The sequence below is a fragment of the Euphorbia lathyris genome, chromosome 7 (assembly GCF_963576675.1).
Source record: "Euphorbia lathyris chromosome 7, ddEupLath1.1, whole genome shotgun sequence".
NCBI classification, from domain to species: Eukaryota; Viridiplantae; Streptophyta; class Magnoliopsida; order Malpighiales; family Euphorbiaceae; genus Euphorbia; species Euphorbia lathyris.
In genome coordinates, this window is record NC_088916.1 from 44,063,410 (window position 1) to 44,086,622 (window position 23,213).

Sequence of the window (23,213 nt, forward strand, 5' to 3'; positions counted from 1 at the left end):
CTGGTAGCGCTACCATCTGTGTTTGTTATCTGGCCTTTGGTGATGTGGAATATCATCACTCTGAATGTTACTGTACCGTGGTTTTTAGAATTTCTGTAATTTATTATTATTATTCAATATTATTTTATTTCTTTATACCATCATGTTTGATAAATTCTGAAAACAAATTTGAAACTTATCTGCATATCTGTCTGTTCCCCGTCTATTGTGCTATGATTATCACTCACTGAGATTTTTGCTCGCATAGACGGAAATCTCATACCACGTTGATTTTATATTTTTCAGATTAAGATCTCTATAGCTGCGCAGACATTTGGGTTTGATATTGAAGGACGATATTGTTAGCTAGATATTGTTATTGTACTGATTGGAGACTTTTGGATATTTTGTGGTATATATTTCTTTACGGTTTAAGTTGTATCATTATGTTAGAAGACTTTATTAGTTAAATCAGTATTATTTGAAATTAAATTCGAGGCTAGCATAGGTTGAGGAAATCTTAATTTATGCGCCGGTCATGGCCAGATTCGGGTCGTGACAGTAAGATCTTTTTCTTGTTTTGAAGTGCTTTGTACTTGTATTTTTCTCTCTTGTGTTTTTTTTTTGGCAAATGATCCAAGAGGTTTGATTGTCTTTATATAGATGAAGACCTGTAGGAGGATCATATGAATTTGATTTAGCCGTTGATTCCAAAACGGCTCTTTTAGGAGACAGATTATGGTCAGCTTCAGATGTTGCAGGCTAATCCTATCCTCTGAAATCTTCAGACGTCAGGTTTGTCTTGTTCCTGCAGTCTTCGTCTTTTTGTGGCAGTTGTCTTTTAGCAATAATCCATTGACCCATACATCTCGGAATGTGTCTATTACGTATTTCCGAGGATTCAATTATTGGTTCAGACGGTTCGCAACATTTGTCTTCTAGTGAACGGATCTCTCATGCTGTCCTGAGGATTTACTTGTCCTCTACTTTATACATTGTCTTCGTTTATTGTTAACTCTTATGCTGAGTTCCCTTTTTGGTCAGTTTTGTTTTGCACGACAACTAGTAAGAGAGCTTTTGAAGCTGAGTTCCATTCCACTTAGCTTTGTTGAACTTCAGGCTTCTATTCTTTGGTACTGAGTTCAATTCTACACGCCTTGTCCTTTGATCTCATGCTGACTTTGTCCTGTCTTTCTTTTTATATCTTTTTGTTTTTAAGTTTATACTCAACATTGAACAAACAGATTAGTACAATTAAAACCAAAGCACTTAAATTTAATTGTTCTTTAATCATGGATGATTTTGTCAAATCAAAATCTTATGGAACGGTGTTTCAACAGCTATCACCTCAAATAATAAAACAAAGCTATCACCTCAAATTTGCAATCACAAAAGCACAATCAATTGCGAAAAGGAACAGAAAGTGAAATGACTACATAAACACATTATGCGATTTGCTTAACGAGGACGTCAAAATTTTATCAGAGGGAAATTTTCTTAAACTCATCATACTACATCAACAACATGCTTCATCTTTTTATCATGTTAAGCTCAAGTAGTTTTGTAGTAGTTTAAACGCATGTAATCCACCCCCAAATAAAAATTAACATTGTCCTCAATGTTACTCTAACAACAGGATAAAAGAATCATAACATGATAACATGGGAGTGTAACAATAAAAACAAAGAAGGGTTATAAGTGTTACCGGATGCTTGGATAGCGACAAGTTTGAGGTTTTAGACAAGTGGGGAACGAGAGGAATCAACCTCTCGATCCTTAGCAGGAGCAGCACCATCCCCTTTCGAGGAGGTAGCGTCATTTGTTTCAGGGACAGCAGATTTCGCTCTTACCGGACTTTTAATCGAGGCACTCGAAGGACTTTCCCGCCCATGCTCTTCTACACAGAGGTGCTTCAGCATATCTACCTCACTTCGTAGAATAGCAATTTTATGCTCCAGGGCATGGATTTGGTCGCAGTTAGCCACATTCTGTGCAAACAGGGCATCGAACTTACAAATAATATCATCATTGGTGAGCTTTGCACATTTCTTGTAAAAAGCGAGGTCTTTTTCGGGCGCAATCTGCTCGGACTCAGAGGAAACAGACACAGTAGGCTCACTCTTTCTCTTACGGCTTTCAACTCTCCTTGATTCAACAAAGCCTTCCATCCAGACCCACTTCCCATTCACCATTTTCCCAAAACACATGCTCTGTAAACTCCTTAAATCAATCTGGTCAGGGTGGTTTACAACAGTGAGCCGGGTGCGGTCCTCTGGCTTAACGACCCCAATTTCTGCTGCAATCTGAGTCACGATGCTCCCACAGCAGATGACTGAGGAATTCTTCTTCCCGAAGTTGGCAATGTACTCCCCAAACCAATAGCCTAGATTCATTTTGGGCCCAGTTGTCATACTCCACAAAGCCGTAAGGTCGGCATGGGGAATAGTGGCCTGGTTTTCGCGGGCAAAGATGGTGCCAGAGACCAGTTTATGGAGGTACCGGACGGCGTAGTCATCAATATTTGAAGCCTTGGAAACACTACCATCATACTGTTGAGCGATTTCCGCAAGTGCACGGTATACGCTTGTAGTAATAAAAGATATCGATCCCACAGGGAACGTTTTTTAAACAAAACTTATTTAGAATCGGTTAAATTTACTTTTAAGGTTTATAATATGGAAAATCATTTAATCGGTTTTGGTTTTGAAATTGCTAGAATGAGAATCAGATTAGAGTATGAAGATGTTAGAAAATACTCTGATTTAAGAATGAATTTGCAAGATAGGAACGTTTAGTACTTTTTAGAAAAGTAAACAAATGTATTTGTTTGCATTAAGCAAAGAAAACAACTTTAAACTTTGTATGAATTATAAAGATGAAATAAATGACGGAACCTCTAATTATTTGGCTTTGAACATGACAAAACCCTATCCGGGATAATTGCCCTTAATCAAATTAAAACTCTTTCGAGATAATAATTTGCCTAAGTGTTCAACAAAGTTTCCTTGTAAAGATTTTGAATTAAATACGTTTTAATGAAAACACCAGCATCCACTTCGGATCCTTCACCAAAGTGCTGCATAAAAATCTATCGAATAGAACAGACTTTATTAGATGAAATATAAATTGATACAAGTTTACAGAGAACATGGAGCATGGAAACATTCGACGACTTGCATGTGAATGGGTTGTCAATCCTTTCCTTGGGTTTCGTTAGAGTTTGTCAGGCTCAGGGGCGGATCCTCTACTCAATCTTCTCATTGAATCTTCGTAATAGAGACTGGGTCGGTCTACTACCAAAATGAAAACTAAATTGGAACAATGTCTAAACGCTACTGAACTTGTTATTATTGAATAAACAATGTGTGTACATCATATTGCTTTTTACAGAATCGAAATCTAACTTCTGAATCACTTGACTCGGAATTTCTGCATAAATTCTATACTAATCTCTTTCTTCTACATATCTTCAACTCTCCATCAACTCTTTATTTATAGATGTTGAAGAGCCTTGATTGAAGTGTCGTGTCCGTTGTGAAGAATCGTATCCGTTGTGAAAGGACGTCTTTATCCACCCGAACGATCGTATTTCGTCGAAAACGAAAGTGTGCAACTAGGCTTTTACAGACTCCTGCTCGTACCGAGAATATTAAATTCTCTACCGAGAATGGGGGAGCATCAATTGGTCTTCGAACGAAGGGAATGAGAAGCTGAAGAACGCGTGTCGCGACCGAGAATTTGGGGGCCGCGGCCGCGGCACGGAACGTTTTTCACTTCTTCAGCTTTTGTTCTCGTCCTCGATTTGGCGTTATTAATTTCTGTCGTCTTCGACTCCTTTTGTAGGGTTTTTCTTCTGTTTTTGAGCTCTTTTCGTTCCTATTTAGATTTTACCAAATATTTATGTACCTTACAAGAAAGAAACATATTCGAGAGTAAAAGCTTTCTAAACAGTTATAAATAGCATAAATTTGTAGCAATATTGATGTAATTATTGATGATATTTTAGGTATATTTTGGGCTTAACAAATCTCCACACTTAATCTTTTGCTAGTCCCGAGCAAAATTTCTCTGAATTTATTCTTTAACTAATCTCTTTATAAAAATAAAACATATATCTCTGTATCACATCCTAAATTAGTTAAGCCGAAAAGACTAACTTCGCATGGCAAATTTATACGCAAAACATCAAACTAACTTAATATAATATACGATATATCACTCGTCTTGTATTTCCAATTTGGAATTGAAGCATTCGGGACGATATAAGCAAGCATGTTTTTGAGTCTTTCGTCTCAAGGCATTTCAAAGCACAAAATTTCCTTTCCCAAACCTAAACTAATATATGAGATATATTAAATTAAAATAAGTACTTAGGTTAATTATTGCTTAGTTATGCCCGAGATAAGGGTGGTCTTGATCGTAACTTTATACGTATTTTATTGCTTGGTGTTCGCTTAAGAGGTACCGACCATGCCATAGGTGGACGCAATCGTTACTTTAAACTTAAACACGCTTATATTTTTTTAACGTTCCTTCCATACCTCGATTGTGATAAGGGTGGTCGCAATCGTGGCCAAAAGTAAACGGTACTTAATTTTCTTCCCTTTCATACCTCGATTGTGATAAGGTTGGTCTCAATCGTGGCCAAAAGTTAAGAATTCAACTAATTGATTAATTAATATGAATTATAAAATTAAAATTGTAACTTGGAAAAAAGAAAGATAGCACATTCATCCTATATTGACTTAAAATTCAACATGTATTATGGCTAAAGTTTCCTTAAAAACTTCAATTGGTGTTAATGTAAGACGAAATCAAACCGAGCTAAAATTGTTTAGTTCAATTTAATGCCTATAAACCTAATTGAAAATTTAAAATAAGATTTATTGTATCATGAATTGCATGATATAAAATAGAGATTGAAAATAAAAAATTTATTTAATTAAAATACATTCACTCGAGACAATTTTACTTAAAATCGTATCGGAGATTTTGTAAAAAAAAATTGAAAAATATTACCCGTATACGTATAGAAATATTTTTTCTAACGATAATGATAACCTAAACAAATAATCATATTAACTTATGGTTAATTTATGAACATATGAAAAAAAAATGTGTTGCAATATATTAGTGTTGCATTTGCATAAAAAAATTATTCGTTGCATTTTTTTTTTCGTTTTGCAAAATAATATTTTCGTGTTGCATTTATTCGTATATGTGTAAATGATATATGTATATCTCCTCCCACACTTAAATTGGACCATGTCCTCATTGGTGCAAAAAGTGAGAAAACATAAAAAGTAAATACGAAATAAGGCATACGATAATAAAGATAGAAATTGTAGCAAATGAAATATTCAACATAAAAAAAATGGAAAATTGTACCAAACATAGGAAAATTAAAAGTGTACCAAATTATAACAAGATAAAAATAAAATTAAAAGAAAACAACCTATGCTTGAGGCGGGGAATCCGGAGGTGTAGGTGAAGTCTCCACATTTCGGCGTCGGAAAAAGGAAAGCATCTGATGCCGAGTCGATCTATGCTCACGCCTCAAAAGGTTGAGGTTGTCATTCATCACCATGTTGTTTTCTACCAAATCATCAATTCTTAAGTTCATTTGACGATTGTTGGAATTGATTTGGTTCAAAATCATCCGCAAATCCACCGGATCATCCGCCTGAGGTGCTTGGGGTTGTGGTTGAGCTTGTGGTTCATCCTCCTCGCCGTCCGCCTCTCCGCCGCCTTCGGTACCTAATGGAAGTCTAGGAAGTGCATATCTACAAATTGGCGGTCGGTTTGTGAAAAATGTTTGAAACGAGCGGCTTCCTCCTCCGAAGCGATGTCGAAATAAGCTCCACATTGAACCCGAAGGCGATTAGCTTCCATAATAACGGGATTGTTACCAACACGTTTAGTCTTTACCATGGTAATGGTGTGTAGGGTTTGAGAAGAAGAAGAAGAAGAAAAAGGAATTGAGAGAAAGAGCAAAGCTTGAAGATGAGTTTGGGAGTTGTAATTGGAAGTGATTGAATGGAAAAGAGGATAGAAATTGGAGTGAATAAATTGGGAAGAGTAAAAGTAGGTTTTTGGGGAAGAGTTTGGAGTAAGGTATTGGGTAAAAATAGAGGTGATGTGAGGTTTGTGTTAGAGGTAGGGTTATATAGGGTGATTAGGTAGATGTATAGGTAGAATAGGAATAGGAATAGGCAAAAATTGTGTCAAAATCGGAATCAAAAGGGCATATAACACGCGTGTCGCGACCGCGAATAGCAAAGCCACGGCCGTGGCATGTGACTTTCAGGGAATTTTTGCCCTGAAATCCGTCCGTTTTTGCTGCTCATACCGAGAATTATTAATTCTCGGTAGAGAATTAGTCAAAACTGGCTATTTGGATGCCTAATAACTTGGTTTGTGCAATTTTGTTGATGGATTGGTTCCTGAATGTAATATAAAGTGTCCCCGCACTTAAAAACTAAAATAAATGACATTAATGGCAAGGAAAACCAAAGGTTTAACCTTAATAATTTGAATTAAAGTGTAATAAATTGGTTATGAAGAATTAATGAAACTTAAATGTTCATTTATGCATATAAGTTAAAAGAATCATATTAAGTGCATAATAAGTGCATATAAATATATATTAATTATATGAATTTAAGTAAGTGAATAAATTAATGTTTTAAACTCAATGAATGAAATTTGTGAAATTGGATTAAGTGTGAATATATGTGTTAATTAAGAAAACCATGATTGTTCAATATTATAGATTATATATAGATTTAACCATGATTATATAAGAAATAGAACAAACATATATCTAACCATTGTAAAATTAATAAATGAACTGAAATGAAATAAAAAATTTATTGAATAAAACAAAACAAAGAAAACAAAGAATGAAACTAAATAACATAAAATACACAAATATTTACAAAAATAAAACATATAAACCTAAACTATTCTATATACTCATCCCTATCAAGCGGGATATTTCTAGCCTTAATACGATCAATTTGAAACTGCACGAAAGTTTCACGTTCCGGTGCAGACAGAAAGTGAGGCCCTGCGCGAAAGACACATTTCACAAGTCCTTCGTGCTCGAGAAATTCATAGTCTATCGTCGGGAAGAATTCATCATCACTCCAGGGAACATCAATGGTACCCTTGGTACCAAGAATTATTCCACAGATTATATTGCCGAACCCAATCTTCTAATCCTTGGATCGAGAAGCGGCGACAAGACCCTCCATTAGAATTTTTGAAGAATCTACTACATTTCCCTGGAATATATCTCCAAAAACATAAAGATCTGTGTCACGGACCACACTACTGAATGTGCGACCGAATAAACTGTGACACAGGAATTTGTGCAAATACAACATGGAGTTGGAGCGAAACGAGTGATTATAGGCGAGTTTTGAATTGAATCGCCAGAATCCAGTGAGCATTCTCCAAATATCCGTGGATGTCATGTCTTTTCCTAGATGACATTTGATTGTATCCCTCGGGGGAAAACCAAACCAAGCATGCAACTCGGGATAGCCGAAAGTGAAGATTTCGCCATCTCGACGAAAACTGAGACGTACCCGTCGTTTGTTAGTGAAATGAACGGTACAAAAGAATTCGAGTATCCAGTCGCCTATTATTGGAAATCGCATTTTGGCGAATTTTGTCCACCCTAGGCGTTCCATATAGCGGCTTATGTCATCACTAATGCCAAGTTGGGTGTTAAGAAATTCATCCATATACAACATTCCAGTGAAGAATTTGTAACGGAGATTCCAGTAACGCCTACCTTCATCGTGATTGAAGATATGAAAAGGCGCCCCATATTGCTTGGATAAGTCTGGGCGTTTGTTGCTTGAGGCAGCATTGTGCCTTGAAGGTTTGTATTTGGTAGGCATGGTGTAGAATGTAAAGAAACAAGGTTTCTGTTACTTAATGAAAAATGGTGTTTTGAAGAAATCGGAAATCTGACAAAGATAAAAAAAAAAATTTGTAACAGAACTTGAATCCTCTAGGACTAATTTATAAGATTGTAGGATGAAGAGAGGTGTTGTTTTAATCATGAAAAGGTATAAAATTACACCTTTCGGAAATGAAAAAACTTAAGGTTTCGTTTGTCAAAGGGTTCGTCTAAAGGTTTAGGATGATTCAGACCTGATTGTGCAGGAAAAACGCGTGTTGCGACCGAGAATTCCAAATTCTCGGTCGCGACACGCTGATTTCCTTGCGGAAATCAGGCATCGTAACCCATTTCCTGATTCACGGTAGAGAATTTATTATTCTCGGTAAGTTCAGAGAAAACCTAACCTATTTGGACAAATCTGAAAAATAGAATTCTCGGTAGAGAATTCCAAATTCTCGGCAGAGAATTGCCTGAAACTTCAATTTCATTCTAATTTCCTAAAATTAAATCTAAAATCATGAAATAAACATATTTTATGCATTTAAATCATAACATAAAGTCATCTAATCACAAAAATGGCATTTGGAAAAAAAAATGAGCAAAAATATATAAAAAGAAACAAAACAAAATAAACTGCGATCGAAAAACTGAGTGATTTATACGTCAGATAATCTCGTTACGAACGGAATTCCTATTTGTGAAATATTTTCGTAATAGATTTTACATCGATTACCATTAACTTTGAAACGAATTCCATTAGGACCTTCCAGTTCTAAAGAACCATAGTCGAATGTTTTGATGACTAAATATGGTCCTATCCATCTGGACTTAAGTTTTCCTGGAAATAAACGAAGTCGTGAATTAAATAACAGCACTTTATCCCCAACATTAAAGTGTTTGACTTTAATTTTGGCATCGTGCCATTTTTTCACTTTTTCTTTATAAATCTTTGCATTTTCGTAAGATAGATGGCGTAACTCATCTAACTCATTTAAATCGAGCAAACGTTTCTTACCTGCTTGTCGTAAATCAAAGTTAAGTTCCCTAATAGCCCAATAGGCTTTATGTTCTAATTCGACTGGCAAATGACATGCCTTCCCATACACTAAGCGGTATGGAGTCATTCCTATTGGTGTTTTAAATGCAGTACGGTATGCCCATAACGCATTATTTAGTTTACAAGACCAATCTTTTCTTGAGGATGAAACTGTTTTTTCTAGAATCCATTTGAGTTCTCTATTTGATATCTCTGCCTGACCATTTGACTGAGGATGGTATGGCGTAGACACGCGGTGGCGTACTCTGTATTTTTTCATAAGCGTTTCAAAACTTCGGTTTATAAAATGAGTACCGCCATCACTAACGATGACTCTTGGACAACCAAATCTACAAAATATATCGTCAAGAAAATTAACGACAACTTTAGAATCGTTCGTCGGGGTTGCAATTGCTTCAACCCACTTTGAAACATAATCAACGGCAACTAATATGTAAGTTTTACCAAAAGAAGGGGGAAAAGGTCCAATGAAATCTATTCCCCACATATCGAAGACTTCAACTTCTAATATGGTTGTGAGGGGCATCTCATCTTTCCTTCCTAGATTTCATGTTCTTTGGCACTTATCACATCGAGTAATAAATGAACGGACGTCTTTAAACATCGTAGGCCAAAAGAAACCACATTCAAATATTCTAGCTGCTGTCTTGTTAGCTCCATTATGTCCTCCATAAGAGCTAGAATGGTATTCCGACATTATGGATTCATAATCATTTTCACCAACACATCTCCTAATTATCCCGTCACCACAAGTCTTGAACAAAAAAGGATCTTCCCAAAAATACTGTTTAATGTCGAAGAAAAATTTCTCCTTTTGTTGGAAATTTAATCCTTCCGGAACAATATTGGCTGCAAGATAATTAGCAATATCTGCATACCATGGTGACATGACGCTTTTCATTTGATAGAGATGTTCATCAGGGAAATCATCTCGTATACCGTTAGTTTCACCTATGGGACCGTTCTCATCTTCAAGTCTCGATAGATGATCGGCGACAAGGTTTTCTACTCCCTTTTTGTCTTTTATTTCTATATCAAATTCTTGTAACAATAAAACCCATCTAATTAGATGCGGTTTTGCATCCTTTTTAGCAATTAAATATCTTAATGTTGCATGATCAGTATAAATAATAACTTTCGAACCTAACAAGTATGACCTAAACTTATCACATGCAAAAACTACAGCTAACATTTCTTTCTCAGTTGTGGTGTAGTTTAATTGTGCACCGGACAGTGTGTGACTTGCATAATAAATGACATGAAGTTTCTTATCCTTCCTTTGACCTAAAACACATCCGACAGCTAAATCACTTGCATCACACATAATTTCGAATGGTAAATCCCAATCGGGTTTAGCAATAATAGGTGCACTGACTAAAGCTGTTTTTAATGTTTCGAAAGCTTTAACGCAATCTTCATTAAAATCAAAGGTGGAATCTTTCATGAGTAGATTAGTGAGTGGTTTGGAAATTACAGAAAAATTCTTAATAAATCTTCTGTAAAAACCGGCATGTCCTAAAAATGATCTTACTCCCTTAACAGTAGTTGGAGGGGGGTAATTTTTCTATTACTGAAGTTTTTGCTCTATCCACTTCTAATCCTTTTTCAGATATTTTGTGACCTAAAACAATTCCTTCGTCAACCATGAAATGACATTTTTCCCAGTTTAATACCAAATTTGTTTCTTCACACCTAGACAAAACTTTATCCAAGTTTTTTAGGCACGAATCAAAAGAATCTCCATAAACTGAAAAATCGTCCATAAAAACTTCCATGATATCTTCAATGAAATCATTAAAAATCGCAGTCATACAACGTTGAAATGTTGCAGGTGCGTTACATAGACCAAAAGGCATTCTCCTATATGCAAATGTTCCGTAAGGACATGTGAAGGTTGTTTTATCTTGGTCATCCGGGTAAATGTATATTTGAAAGAATCCGGAGTAACCATCTAGAAAACAGTAGAAAGCATGACCAGCTATCCTTTCGATCATTTGATCAATGAAAGGAAGAGGAAAATGATCTTTCCTAGTTGCTTTATTTAGATTTCTATAATCTATACAAACCCTCCAACCAGTGGTGGTTCGTGTAGGTATTAATTCACCTTCTTCATTCCTTACAACTGTTATGCCTCCCTTTTTAGGTACACAATGGATTGGACTAACCCATTCACTATCCGAGATAGGATAAATGATTCCATTGTCTAAAAGTTTAGTAATCTCATTTTTTACTACTTCCTTCATATTGGGATTTAGGCGTCTTTGCCTATCCGCTTTAGGTGGCTTATCTTCTTCTAAGTGAATTCTGTGCATTACAATACTCGGATTAATACCTTTTAAGTCTGAAATTTGCCAACCCATACTTCCTATCCTATTTCTAACAACTTCTTTCAATTTCTCTTCTTGAACTTGTGTTAATTTGTTAGAGATAATTATAGGTAGAGAATCGCCTTCACCTAAGAAAGCGTACCTCAAATGACTTGGTAATTCTTTAAGTTCTAATTTAGGTGGAACTATAATTGAAGGTGGAACTGGTCCATCTTCTCGAATCAAAGGTTCTGGGTCCTTATCTTCTAGTTCCTCACTCATTATAGGTTCTATTATTTCTTCTTTTTGAACAATGTCATTTACACATTCTTCAATTAAATCAAGTTTCATACAAGTGAAATCCTCCATAGGATATTTCATTGCTTGATTCATATCAAACTCAATCTTATCATCTCCTATTCTTAAAAACTACTTTCCCTTCCGACACATCAACTAGAGCACGTCCCGTGTTCATGAACGGTCTACCAAAGATTAGCGGACAATTTACGTCATAAGCAAAATCTAAAATAACGAAATCGGTAGGAAAAATAAATTTGTCAACTTTAACTAAAACATCCTCAATTATACCGTATGGTCTTTTAGTGGTTTGATCCGCTAATTGCAAAACCATATTGGTACATTTGATGTCTTCTTCTAAGCCTAACTTATTAAAAATAGATAATGGCATCAAGTTAATGCTTGCTCCTAAATCACAGAGACAACTGGGAAATTCAATATCTCCCAATTTACACGGAATGGTAAAACATCCGGGATCTTTGAGTTTAGTAGGCAAATTGCTTGACACAATCGAACTGCAATCTTTAGTTAGTGAAATGGATGAAATTCCTTCCCAACTTATTTTCTTTGAAATTAAATCTTTGAGGAATTTACCATAATTGGGAATTTGCGTAATCGCATCCATAAACGTCAAATTGATATGCAAATTTTTAAGTTTGTCTAAAAATGTTAAAAGTTGTTTGTCATAGTCCTTATTGCGGACTTTGTGTGGAAAATGTGGTTTGGGTACAAAAGTTTTTGTACTAGAGTCAATTGCTGCATCTTTTTGTTTTAATGTATCTTCTTTGGGCTTTGGTAAATCAGTTCCAGGTAAAGTCGAATTTCCGGGCATTTCCGGGCCTAAGTAATTTTTCCGTGAACGAAGAGTGATAGCCTTAACATGCTCTTTCGGATTTTCTTCCGTATGGCTTGGAAGACTTCCCTCTTTGCGGGATGGAATTGATTTAGCGAGTTGTCCAATTTGAATCTCCAAATTATGGATGCTAGATGATTGGTTTTTAATAAGCTGATCGAATTTATTCTCGATCCGTTTAAAACCATCGTCATGATTACTTATTTTTCCGCTCATAGCATCAATGAATTTGTCGATTTTAGAAGATAAAGTGCTAATCGTATCTCTTGATTGATTTTGATAATTAGCAGTACGATTTTGATTAGCATTAGTATTATTATTATTATCTCTCCAGTTAAAGTTAGGATGATTTCTCCATCCAGGATTATATGTATTGGAATAAGGGTTATTATTTTGGTTTTGCCCTTGGACAAAATTTACCTGTTCAATTTCACTCATACCTTTGTAGTCCACATCCGTTTGGATTGGGTTACCATTAGGATCACACAGTGCCATAAACCTATCAATTTTGTGCGATAAGGCAGAAAATTGGACTTGCAACATCGCTACTGGATCAAGATTCACTATACCTTTAACTGATGAAGTTGCTGAGGGTGATGGTTTCACTATTGGTACGTGTCCACGTTCCGCGGGCCACATACAGCTGTTGATTGCCATTTCCTCCAAAAGTTCTCTTGCTTGGGCAGATGTTTTCTTCATGAATAACCCTCCAGACATAGCGTCCAATGAACCTCTAGTTGTAGGATTTAGTCCATTATAAAATGTTTGCATTAAAAGTTCAGCGGGCAATTGGTGGTGTGGGCATAAACGTTGAAGTTCTTTAAAACGTTCCCAAGCCTCATAAAGAGTTTCATTATCATTTTGAGAAAAAGATGTTAAGTCTTTAATGACTCTTGCGGTTTTTGCTAAAGGAAATTTTTTTGATAAAAACGCTTGGGCTAATTGTTCCCAAGTGGCAAAATTTGCGGCTGGCATAGAAGTTAACCATTCTTTAGCCCTATCCTTCAAAGTGAAAGGAAAAAGGCGAAGTTTGATTGCTTCTGCAGTCACATCTGGGATTTTAAAAGTGTCACAAATTTCAAGGAAATTTGTTAAATGGGTGTTAGAATTTTCGTTAGTTAACCCATAAAATGTTACATTATTTTGCAACATATTAAGCAACGCAGGCTAAATTTCAAATTGGTTTGCGGTGATTCTGGGTCTAACGATACTATTGGTTACACCGGCCACACCTGGCCTAGCGTAATCCATAAGTGTTGGTGGGTCTGCCATTATACTAGACTCAGTCTTTGTCTTTACTGGGGTTTTGTTTTTGTTTTTGGTTTTGTTTTTGTTTTTGGTGTTGTTTTTGTTCTTCTTAAGTGTCCTTTCAATTTCTGGGTCTAGTGGTTTTGGTGGTATGCCTGAACTTCGAGAACTGCGCATGAACTTGAAATCTTGCACGAACGGAAACTACCTACAAAACAGAATTTGAAGAATAAATATATTAGTTATTGAAAATTATAAAATAAAAAAGTTAAAATAAGTATGAATAAACCTAGATTCGTAATAAAACACGAAAAATTTAAAATTTTGTCAAAAATTTTGGCGTTCCCCGGCAACGGCGCCAAAAACTTGTTGAGCGATTTCCGCAAGTGCACGGTATACGCTTGTAGTAATAAAAGATATCGATCCCACAGGGAACGTTTTTTAAACAAAACTTATTTAGAATCGGTTAAATTTACTTTTAAGGTTTATAATATGGAAAACCGTTTAATCGGTTTTGGTTTTGAAATTGCTAGAATAAGAATCAGATTAGAGTATGAAGATGTTAGAAAATACTCTGATTTAAGAATGAATTTGCAAGATAGGAACGTTTAGTGCTTTTTAGAAAAGTAAACAAATGTATTTGTTTGCATTAAGCAAAGAAAACAACTTTAAACTTTGTATGAATTATAAAGATGAAATAAATGACGGAACCTCTAATTATTTGGCTTTGAACATGACAAAACCCTATCCGGGATAATTGCCCTTAATCAAATTAAAACTCTTTCGAGATAATAATTTGCCTAAGTGTTCAACAAAGTTTCCTTGTAAAGATTTTGAATTAAATACGTTTTAATGAAAACACCAGCATCCACTTCGGATCCTTCACCAAAGTGCTGCATAAAAATCTATCGAATAAAACAGACTTTATTAGATGAAATATAAATTGATACAAGTTTACAGAGAACATGGAGCATGGAAACATTCGACGACTTGCAAGTGAACGGGTTGTCAATCCTTTCCTTGGGTTTCGTTAGAGTTTGTCAGGCTCAGGGGCGGATCCTCTACTCAATCTTCTTGTTGAATCTTCGTAATAGAGACTGGGTCGGTCTACTACCAAAATGAAAACTAAATTGGAACAATGTCTAAACGCTACTGAACTTGTTATTATTGAATAAACAATGTGTGTACATCATATTGCTTTTTACAGAATCGAAATCTAACTTCTGAATCACTTGACTCGGAATTTCTGCATAAATTCTATACTAATCTCTTTCTTCTACATATCTTCAACTCTCCATCAACTCTTTATTTATAGATGTTGAAGAGCCTTGATTGAAGTGTCGTGTCCGTTGTGAAGAATCGTATCCGTTGTGAAAGGACGTCTTTATCCACCCGAACGATCGTATTTCGTCGAAAACGAAAGTGTGCAACTAGGCTTTTACAGACTCCTGCTCGTACCGAGAATATTAAATTCTCTACCGAGAATGGGGGAGCATCAATTGGTCTTCGAACGAAGGGAAGGAGAAGCTGAAGAACGCGTGTCGCGATCGAGAATTTGGGGGCCGCGGTTGCGGCACGGAACATTTTTCACTTCTTCGGCTTTTGTTCTCGTCCTCGATTTGGCGTTATTAATTTCTGTCGTCTTCGACTCCTTTTGTAGGGGTTTTCTTCTGTTTTTGAGCTCTTTTCGTTCCTATTTGGATTTTACCAAATATTTATGTACCTTACAAGAAAGAAACATATTCGAGAGTAAAAGCTTTCTAAACAGTTATAAATAGCATAAATTCGTAGCAATATTGATGTAATTATTGATGATATTTTAGCTATATTTTGGGCTTAACACATACCTCGGCTGGTTCGAAATAGATTGCCAGAAGGCATGTGGGTCAAATACATCTGGGGTTTGCGTGAACGCCTCCTTGTAACTTTCCGACTCAATGTCATCATCATCCGTGGCACCCAATAGACTGTTGAACATGTTCAATGAAGGCCACTGGGTGTGAGTCATTAGCCTGAAACTAAACTTGCCTTCTTCGTCCGGGTCAATAATCTCAGAATGGTGCTTAAATGTAGCCAGGAATTCCAGCGTGAGTTCTTTGTAGGCCAGCTCAGTCATTTCAAAGAAGCATCCGAAATGGCCTACCTCCATGAGGTTCCGCACCCGTTGATCAAGTTTGATCCTTTTTAAGGTGTCCCAGCAAACTGTCCTCACAGGCCCGAATTCTAGTTGCGCAAGTTCCTCGTAGTATTTCTGCGTGGCCGCATCCTTGAACTGAGTAAGCTTTTTCACCAATTTTTCGTCCGGAATGAAAGCAACTGAGCCTTCCCCCGTCATTTTTCCCTTAGCTTTTTCTTTCTTCGATGAGCCCTCGATTTTGACCTTCTTACCAGAGCCACGAGTTCTCATGATGTGCTCAAGTTTAAATAGGGTTTCCCAATGGTAAAGAGCACAACACATGTGGTGACTAGTGAAAAGAAATATATGAAAAAGAAAACAAATCGAGCAAGGGACCGTAATGAGGTAGGTCTCCTTAAGTAGGGTGAGATGGAACGGTCTGTTGCCAACCCGTCTTTATGAGGGCGGTCCAAAGGATGCCACCTGGACAAATTGGCAAAAGGCGTGTACCTTGGAATAGACCTCTGGGTGACGAACGGTCACGTTTCAAATTTTGAATTTACTACTCCCCTATCCGTTCGATTGCATCGAGAAAAAGAGAGCAAACGAAATAAGAGCCTAGTGACATAGGATTAGACGTTTTTACTTTTCAGGCTTTTATTTCGCCGCCCATCTTCCAATGATAGCCCTGTTTGATGGGTAAATCAACTCCCTATTTGAACAAGTACAATCGTAAAACGTGACCCTTATGAAAAGGTGTAAGTTTTACAATTGTGCTTATTCCAGAGATACGCATTACGGACCACTGCTCGACACAAAATGGATCTAAACTACTTTTGACACTACTTAACAAAATTTGAAATTGAAACTAATTTAAATGCAATGTTACTTGTGCTATAATTGGTGTTTGTAGAGAACACCCTGTTTGTGTTTCTACTGGCTTGGGGGATCCTGGAAGTGAACTGTATCGATCTTCCTTGTGTGATCGTTTTCTAAATAGGGTTTCAATCTTTGCCCATTCACCTTAAAAGGTTCCTGACCCTCCTTGCCAATTTCAACTGCACCATGACCAAACACCTTGTGTACCAGATAAGGTCCTATCCATCTTGATTTCAGCTTCCCAGGAAACAACCTGAGTCTCGAATTGTACAAGAGAACTCTTTGACCTTCGTGGAACATCTTTGTCTGGATTTTTCTATCGTGCCACACCTTTGTTTTATCTTTGTAATTCACGGCATTTTCATACGAGAACAACTTGAACTCTTCCATGTCACAAAGTTGAAGTTTTCACTGATCTCCAACAACCTGTTGCTCAAAATTTAAAAATGTTAATGCCCAGAAGGCCCTGTGTTCCATTTCAACCGGCAGGTGACAAGACTTTCCATATAACAATCTAAACGGAGACATTTCGATTGGTGTTTTATAGGCCGTCCTATATGCCCAAAGAGCATCATCAAGCTTGTTTGCCCAGTCTCTCCTAGAACTGCCAACAGTTTTTTCTAAAATTCTTTTGATTTCACGATTGGAAATCTCCACCTGTCCACTTGTTTGTGGATGGTAAGGTGTGGCAATTCTGTGAGAGACTCCAAGCTTGCCCATCAGCTTCTCAAATTTGGCATTGCAAAAGTGGGTTCCTTGATCACTAATGATTGCTCGTGGGACACCGAATCGGGCAAACAGCCTTTTCAGGAATTTTACAACCACACGGGCGTCATTGGTGGGACTAGCCATTACTTCAACCCACTTGCTCACATAATCTACAGCCACTAAGATATATTTATGCCCAAAATATGTAGGGAATGGACCCATAAAATCTATTCCCCATATATCAAAAATTTCACAAACAACTATGTTGTTGAGGGGCATGACATTTCTAGCTGAGATATTGCATGTTCGTTGGCACTCATTGCAAGTGCGAACGAACAGATTGGCATCTTTAAAAAGTGTTGGCCAGAAAAAAAAACTTGATTGAAGAACCTTGGCTGCAGTTCTGCTAGCGCTATGTGTTGATCCCGTGTGATTAGTTCCAAGGGGGGGGGTTAGGAACTAATGTAACTTTTTTGATTTTAATTAAGTTGACTTAATATATTTTCTTTGAGTTGAATAACTCAGCTTTGGTCAGCACGGCCGATTGTAGCGTAAGATAGCTTTAGCCAGATATTGACTAGAGCTATTTAGCATATGAGTTGGAAATTAACACTTTTGTGGTCAGCTTTCAACTCAGCACTCTTATTTACTCAATATCAATTTAGACAATTTGTATGCTGAGTAAATATAACAAGCAACACATACAGATATATATATATATATATTGAGAGAGGTAGAGATTACTCAACACGACTTATCCTGGTTCGGCCTCTCCGCCTACGTCCAGTCCCCAGAGTCCCTCCGGGCTTTTGAAATCCAATACTGAGCTCCTTAAAGGTAGAGCACAAACCGTTTACAAGGCAGTTGAATATGCAAGAGTACATTCCTCTATTCGTCTACTCAACTCCTACTAAGTGTTATAACCGAACACTTAGGTTTCTCTACCATTGAGTATTTACAACCAAACACTCAGCACAACACTCTCAATTTACAATTGATACAAATTGTTCTTTTCGAATGAAGAACACTTTAGATGATTACAAGATCACTCTAGCTTTTACACAGAATAGAAAAGTTGGTGTAAGATCTCTTTTGTTTTGATGTGCTTTGTGCTTGTATTTTTCTCACTTGTATTTTCTGTAAATCGGCTATGTTCCAAGAGGTTTACTTGTCTCTTTATAGTTGCAATCTGAAGATCAAATCATTTGAATTTGATTTGCCCGTTGAATCCAAAACGGCTCTTTTGGGAGACAAGGCTCTGGTCAGCTTCATGTTTGCAGGCCAATCCTGTCGTCTGATTTCCTCAGGTGTCAGGCTTGTCCTTTTCTAGCAGTTCTGTCTTCTTATACATGTTTCGTCTTTTAGCTAACGGACGTTTGACACATGCATCTCGAAATCATTTTTGTGCGTAATTCCGAGGTTCCTATTATTGGTTCAGACAGTTGTCGAACTTGTCTTTTAGCTAACGGATGTTTGGTGCTGTCCTGAAGATCACTCGGCATGGCTTTGTTATTCGTTGGCTTCTGATTGTTGTTAATCCAGATACTGAGCTTTCTTTTACTCATCTTCCATGGTCAGCTTCATTCTGCAAGAACTTAGTTCGAAGACTCTTCTATTCTTGATACTGAGTTTCACTCCACTCAGCTTCTTGATCTCTAAGCTTCTGTTCCGAAGATGACTTGTCTTCTATTATGCTGAGTTCCACTCTACTCAGCTTGTGTTGTGATCATATGCCAGCTTTGTCCTGTCTTACTTTTTATTTCTATTTATATTTATACTCAACATTGAATAAACATATTAGTATAATTAAATCAAAGCACTTAAATTTAATTGTCCCTTAATCATGGATTAACTTAAATGATTTTGTCAAATCAAAATCGTGTGGAAAGGTGTTTCAACAAACTCCCCCATTTTGATGTTGGCAAAATATTTAATTGATGGAACTCAGCATTAAGATTCCCCATGATTGACATTCTTTTTATTACTTCTGAAATTACTCCCCCGTAAGGGTTGCATCTATTGACTTAACTTAACTCTAAACCTTCTAAGATTCAATTGAGTAAAATTAAGGCATGCTTATACTGACTTAGTTCAATTCTAGACCTTACAAGATCTAATTCAGATGAGCCTAGGTCATCTTTTCAGAAGAGGTCAATGTGTTCTAACTCAGTTTTGATACATGGTTAGTTTTATGAGAAAATCTTTTTCATAGTAGATGTATCAAGTCTAATGTGGATTGAGTTTATTTCTTTTTCTTTTGTTTGTTTGTTCAATTAAGATTAATTAAGACGGATCAACATAAAGCACAAAACGTAAGTGATCATCGCATATAATTAATCAGTTTGGAATAAAAAGATGCATAATATATAGATAGTCAGTAAGACAAAATTCACAATACAAGTCAAGAATAAAAGTTAGCAACCTAGCTAAACTACTTCTTCCTATTGACTTGGACATGGGCAGTATTGATTTTGCCTTTTCCTTTTTGTTGCTGACTACCGGACGCTTCCCCTGCATGCTAAGTTCTATCAGTTTGTTCTTTCTCCCCCGTTTTTCCACCATCCGGCGGAGGAGGAACAAAGGTGTCATTGAGAGCAGCACGAGTTAATCTGACTGAATAAGCCTTAAGCCTCTTCGTGCTTTCCCTTAACCCATCAAAAATAGGTATACCATCGTCTAAGGTATCGCGAGGAATGCGGATGGACGCACTGAACATACTTAGTATATACTCCTGGGATTTTCCAAGCCATGTGATTGTGTCAGTCAGCTGGGCATAGGCTTGATAGTACATTTTAAGCAGACCCGAATCATAAAACTAACATTGAGCGTTTGTGTGATGCACATGTTTGTAAGTTGCCCGAGAGTATTGCAATAGTTCATTGGTCTTGAGTTGATCAGTTTCCATTTCCTCTTTACTCAAGTTGAGTAGACGGACAGCTTCGCTTATTTGTTCGACCGAACATTGAGAAGTTGAGGAGATTAGCTCGTGAGTGCTGGTCAGCTCAGAATTCAACTTGGTAAAATGTTGATTCAACTCAGCAGAGGTAGCATAGCACGTGTTGACCGCAGAAAGAGTATTAATTTGGCCTTGAAGGGAATTCAAGTGATTCACCATCATTAACTGCAGTTCGGCCAGTTTGACGATGGATTCTTGCTTGGGTTGCTGTGTTTGGACCGTTGCCATTACACTTACCAAATCTTTGAGACCCTTGATCTCATTGAGGAGCTGAGTGATAGATGAGATTTGGGGTGACTCAATATTAGCAGACCCAGCAGCATCGGCATGAGAGGTATTCAAATCTTGAAGAATAGTTTGAGCAGAGTCAATAATGCGACGTCCGGACTCAGTAGCGTGAAGATAGGCATATGTTGTTTCAGGAAGTGACTCAGTTGCCGAAAATCTGGTGGAAGCAGAGGGGCCAGCTTGGGTAACAACTGGACTTTGATTGGCAGCAGGAACTGACTGCTCAACATTCTGCGATATTGGATGGGAAGGAGGTGGATCATCACAGATGTTGACCTGCTCATTGTTGGTTTGAGTTGGTGAGGGAGGAGTTAACTCAGGCTGAGCATGGTTTTCCTTAGCATGCTTTGTGCTTGGAGCAGCTTGGACTTCGAGCTCTTGCTCGGCAGGAATTGGATTTTCCGGAGACTTAGCTTGTTCCTCAAGATGAGTAACAAAGGCTTGATTTTTCTGAAGTTCCATTGGAGAAGGCTCAGTGGGATTCGAGAAGAACTGGAACTGCATATCCGATATGTCAATAATAGGATCTCGCAGAGGAGAATCACCCAAAAGGTCAATGATTGGCGACTTCTGAGCCTTTTTCTTAAGCCTTCTCAATTTCTTAGCTTTAGGAGGAGAGGGGTCATCTTGAATGGAATCAATAGAGCCAGAAAGTGAATGTACCCCTAGGTCAGCATGTTCTTGTGATGTGGGCTCAACTTGATCTTCAACCAGCTCAGTATTGACTATCTGTTCATGCTCAGCACCTATTGTTGGCTCAACATCCACTTCCTCATGTTGCTCAACATTTGCTGTCTCAGTTTGCTCAACATGTTCTTGTTCCTCAGTTTGCTCAACATTTTCTTGCTCCTCAGTATCAACCTGTCCCCCGAGATTTTCAAATTCTTCTTCCTCTTGGTCAGTTGGTGGTCTTTCGAGATCAATGCCTTGACTTCTCACAAAATGGGAGTCAGGAGTTACTATCAGGTTAAGAGGAGCTTCAATAGGTTGCAAGCCAGAATTCTTCTTTTTCTTGTGCAGAGGTTGATCTGGAGTCTCTTCACTTTCTTCTTTAGGCTCATCTTGCCTTTTTCTTTTCTCAGCTGACTTAGGTGCTTTCTGACTTCGCTCAGCTTCAGCCTTCTTTCCCATTGACACAATTTTCAGTTTCTTTGGAACTGTGGTAATGTCTTTAGCTGCCTGGTCAGCTTTCCTTTTTTTATCATGCCGAGTGCGGTTAGCAGGTTTCTTTTCTTTTTGCGGATCTTAACCTTCAATTGCGGCTCCTTTTCCTTTCTTAGGCCCTATTGGTTGATCGAAGGCAAGACCAAACAATACAGCAGCTGTGATCTCTGTGCCCCAGACGTTAATTTCCTCCACTAAGCTTACTTGGTGGTCTTTGAGAATTCTGGTGATTAGAGAGCCTAATCTAAGGGTACCCGTACTTTGCTGGAAACCACCGATGAGAAAGATCGGCATGCTGATCGGCTGATAGGTCAGCATGTGCCATATAAAGCATTGCTCGAAGTTGGATGCTAAGGATGCAGCATTGATTTTTTGGAAGAGGAAGTTGGTCAGTATATAGTGGGCCATCTTCTGATTCTGACCCATGGATGTGCTAGAGATTTCCCCGATATGGCCGGCAGGTTTGCAAAAACTAGCGGGATAATCAATTTTGTCATGGTCACCTGATTTTCTAAGTTTGGCTCCTTCGTTTTTTAATTTTAGCAGTGAGGCAAGGTAAGAAGGATTGATGAAGATATATTTTCCTTGAACCTTGGTGGCCATGTAGTCCCGGTTGTCGTCAGCGACTCTTAGATTAGTGTAGAACTCCTTTACTAACTCAGGGTAGGTGGCTTCTCGAATCGAGAACAGCTCGGTCCAGCCATTCTTTGAGATCCATTCACAGAAGGGTTGCCTGGCTTCCACAAATCCCTTCGAGAACAAGCGGGAGTGGTCAACTTTGTATCCCCTTACACTGCTGTAAACCAGGGAGTAGGTACGTTCCATTGGTTTCTTTCCCTTATCCTGCTTTTGTTTCCTTTTCGATGAAGCAACTAAGTCAGCATGGGAGCTTTTGTTCGGAGTTTGGTCATGCTGACCAGGTTCTTGAGAGTTAGGATTTTCATCGGGGTGGTTTTTATCGGGACCAGCACCGGACAGGTTTTGTGAGTTCTTAGACATGATTCTTAGAAATCTTTGAGAGGTTTGGGATTTTGAGAGAGAAAGAGATTGATTTCAAGAAATTCCAAGCGTAAAGAGAGATAAGTGAGAATTTTTCCACTATTTATAGAAGTTCGAATTGATCCTATTCGTTGAACTAGCCGTTTTACCTCGAGATGATCAATCGACAAAGATTCTGGCATTTATGACAGATTCGGCACATGTGTTTTCTCATTATTTCTTACGTCATCCTAGGTGGCTATTTAATTCGCGTGCTAGCATTTAATGTTGCAAGTGGGCTTTACTCAGTTTGTCAGAATACTAAACGTTTGTGGCACTGAGTGCACAGTTTGTTTACATAGAGAGTTTTCATACTGCTTTAGTAACTCAGCCTAACTTAATCACTCAGCATGTATGTCTTACTTAGCATAGGGTGATTTTCTATAACGCATATTAAGCTTAGTATGTA

The 23,213-nt window shown here is 37.5% G+C and overlaps 1 non-coding gene and 1 pseudogene across 1 annotated transcript; one reads left to right on the top strand and one right to left on the bottom strand.

Moving 5' to 3' along the window:
• Positions 1–1,715: 1,715 nt before the first annotated feature.
• LOC136236089 (uncharacterized) overlaps positions 1,716–23,213 on the bottom strand; it is a 109,265-nt pseudogene continuing 87,767 nt past the window's right edge.
• On the top strand, positions 13,195–13,301 carry LOC136201673 (small nucleolar RNA R71). The gene has a single exon (XR_010674017.1). It is a non-coding gene; the product is annotated as a small nucleolar RNA R71 (small nucleolar RNA).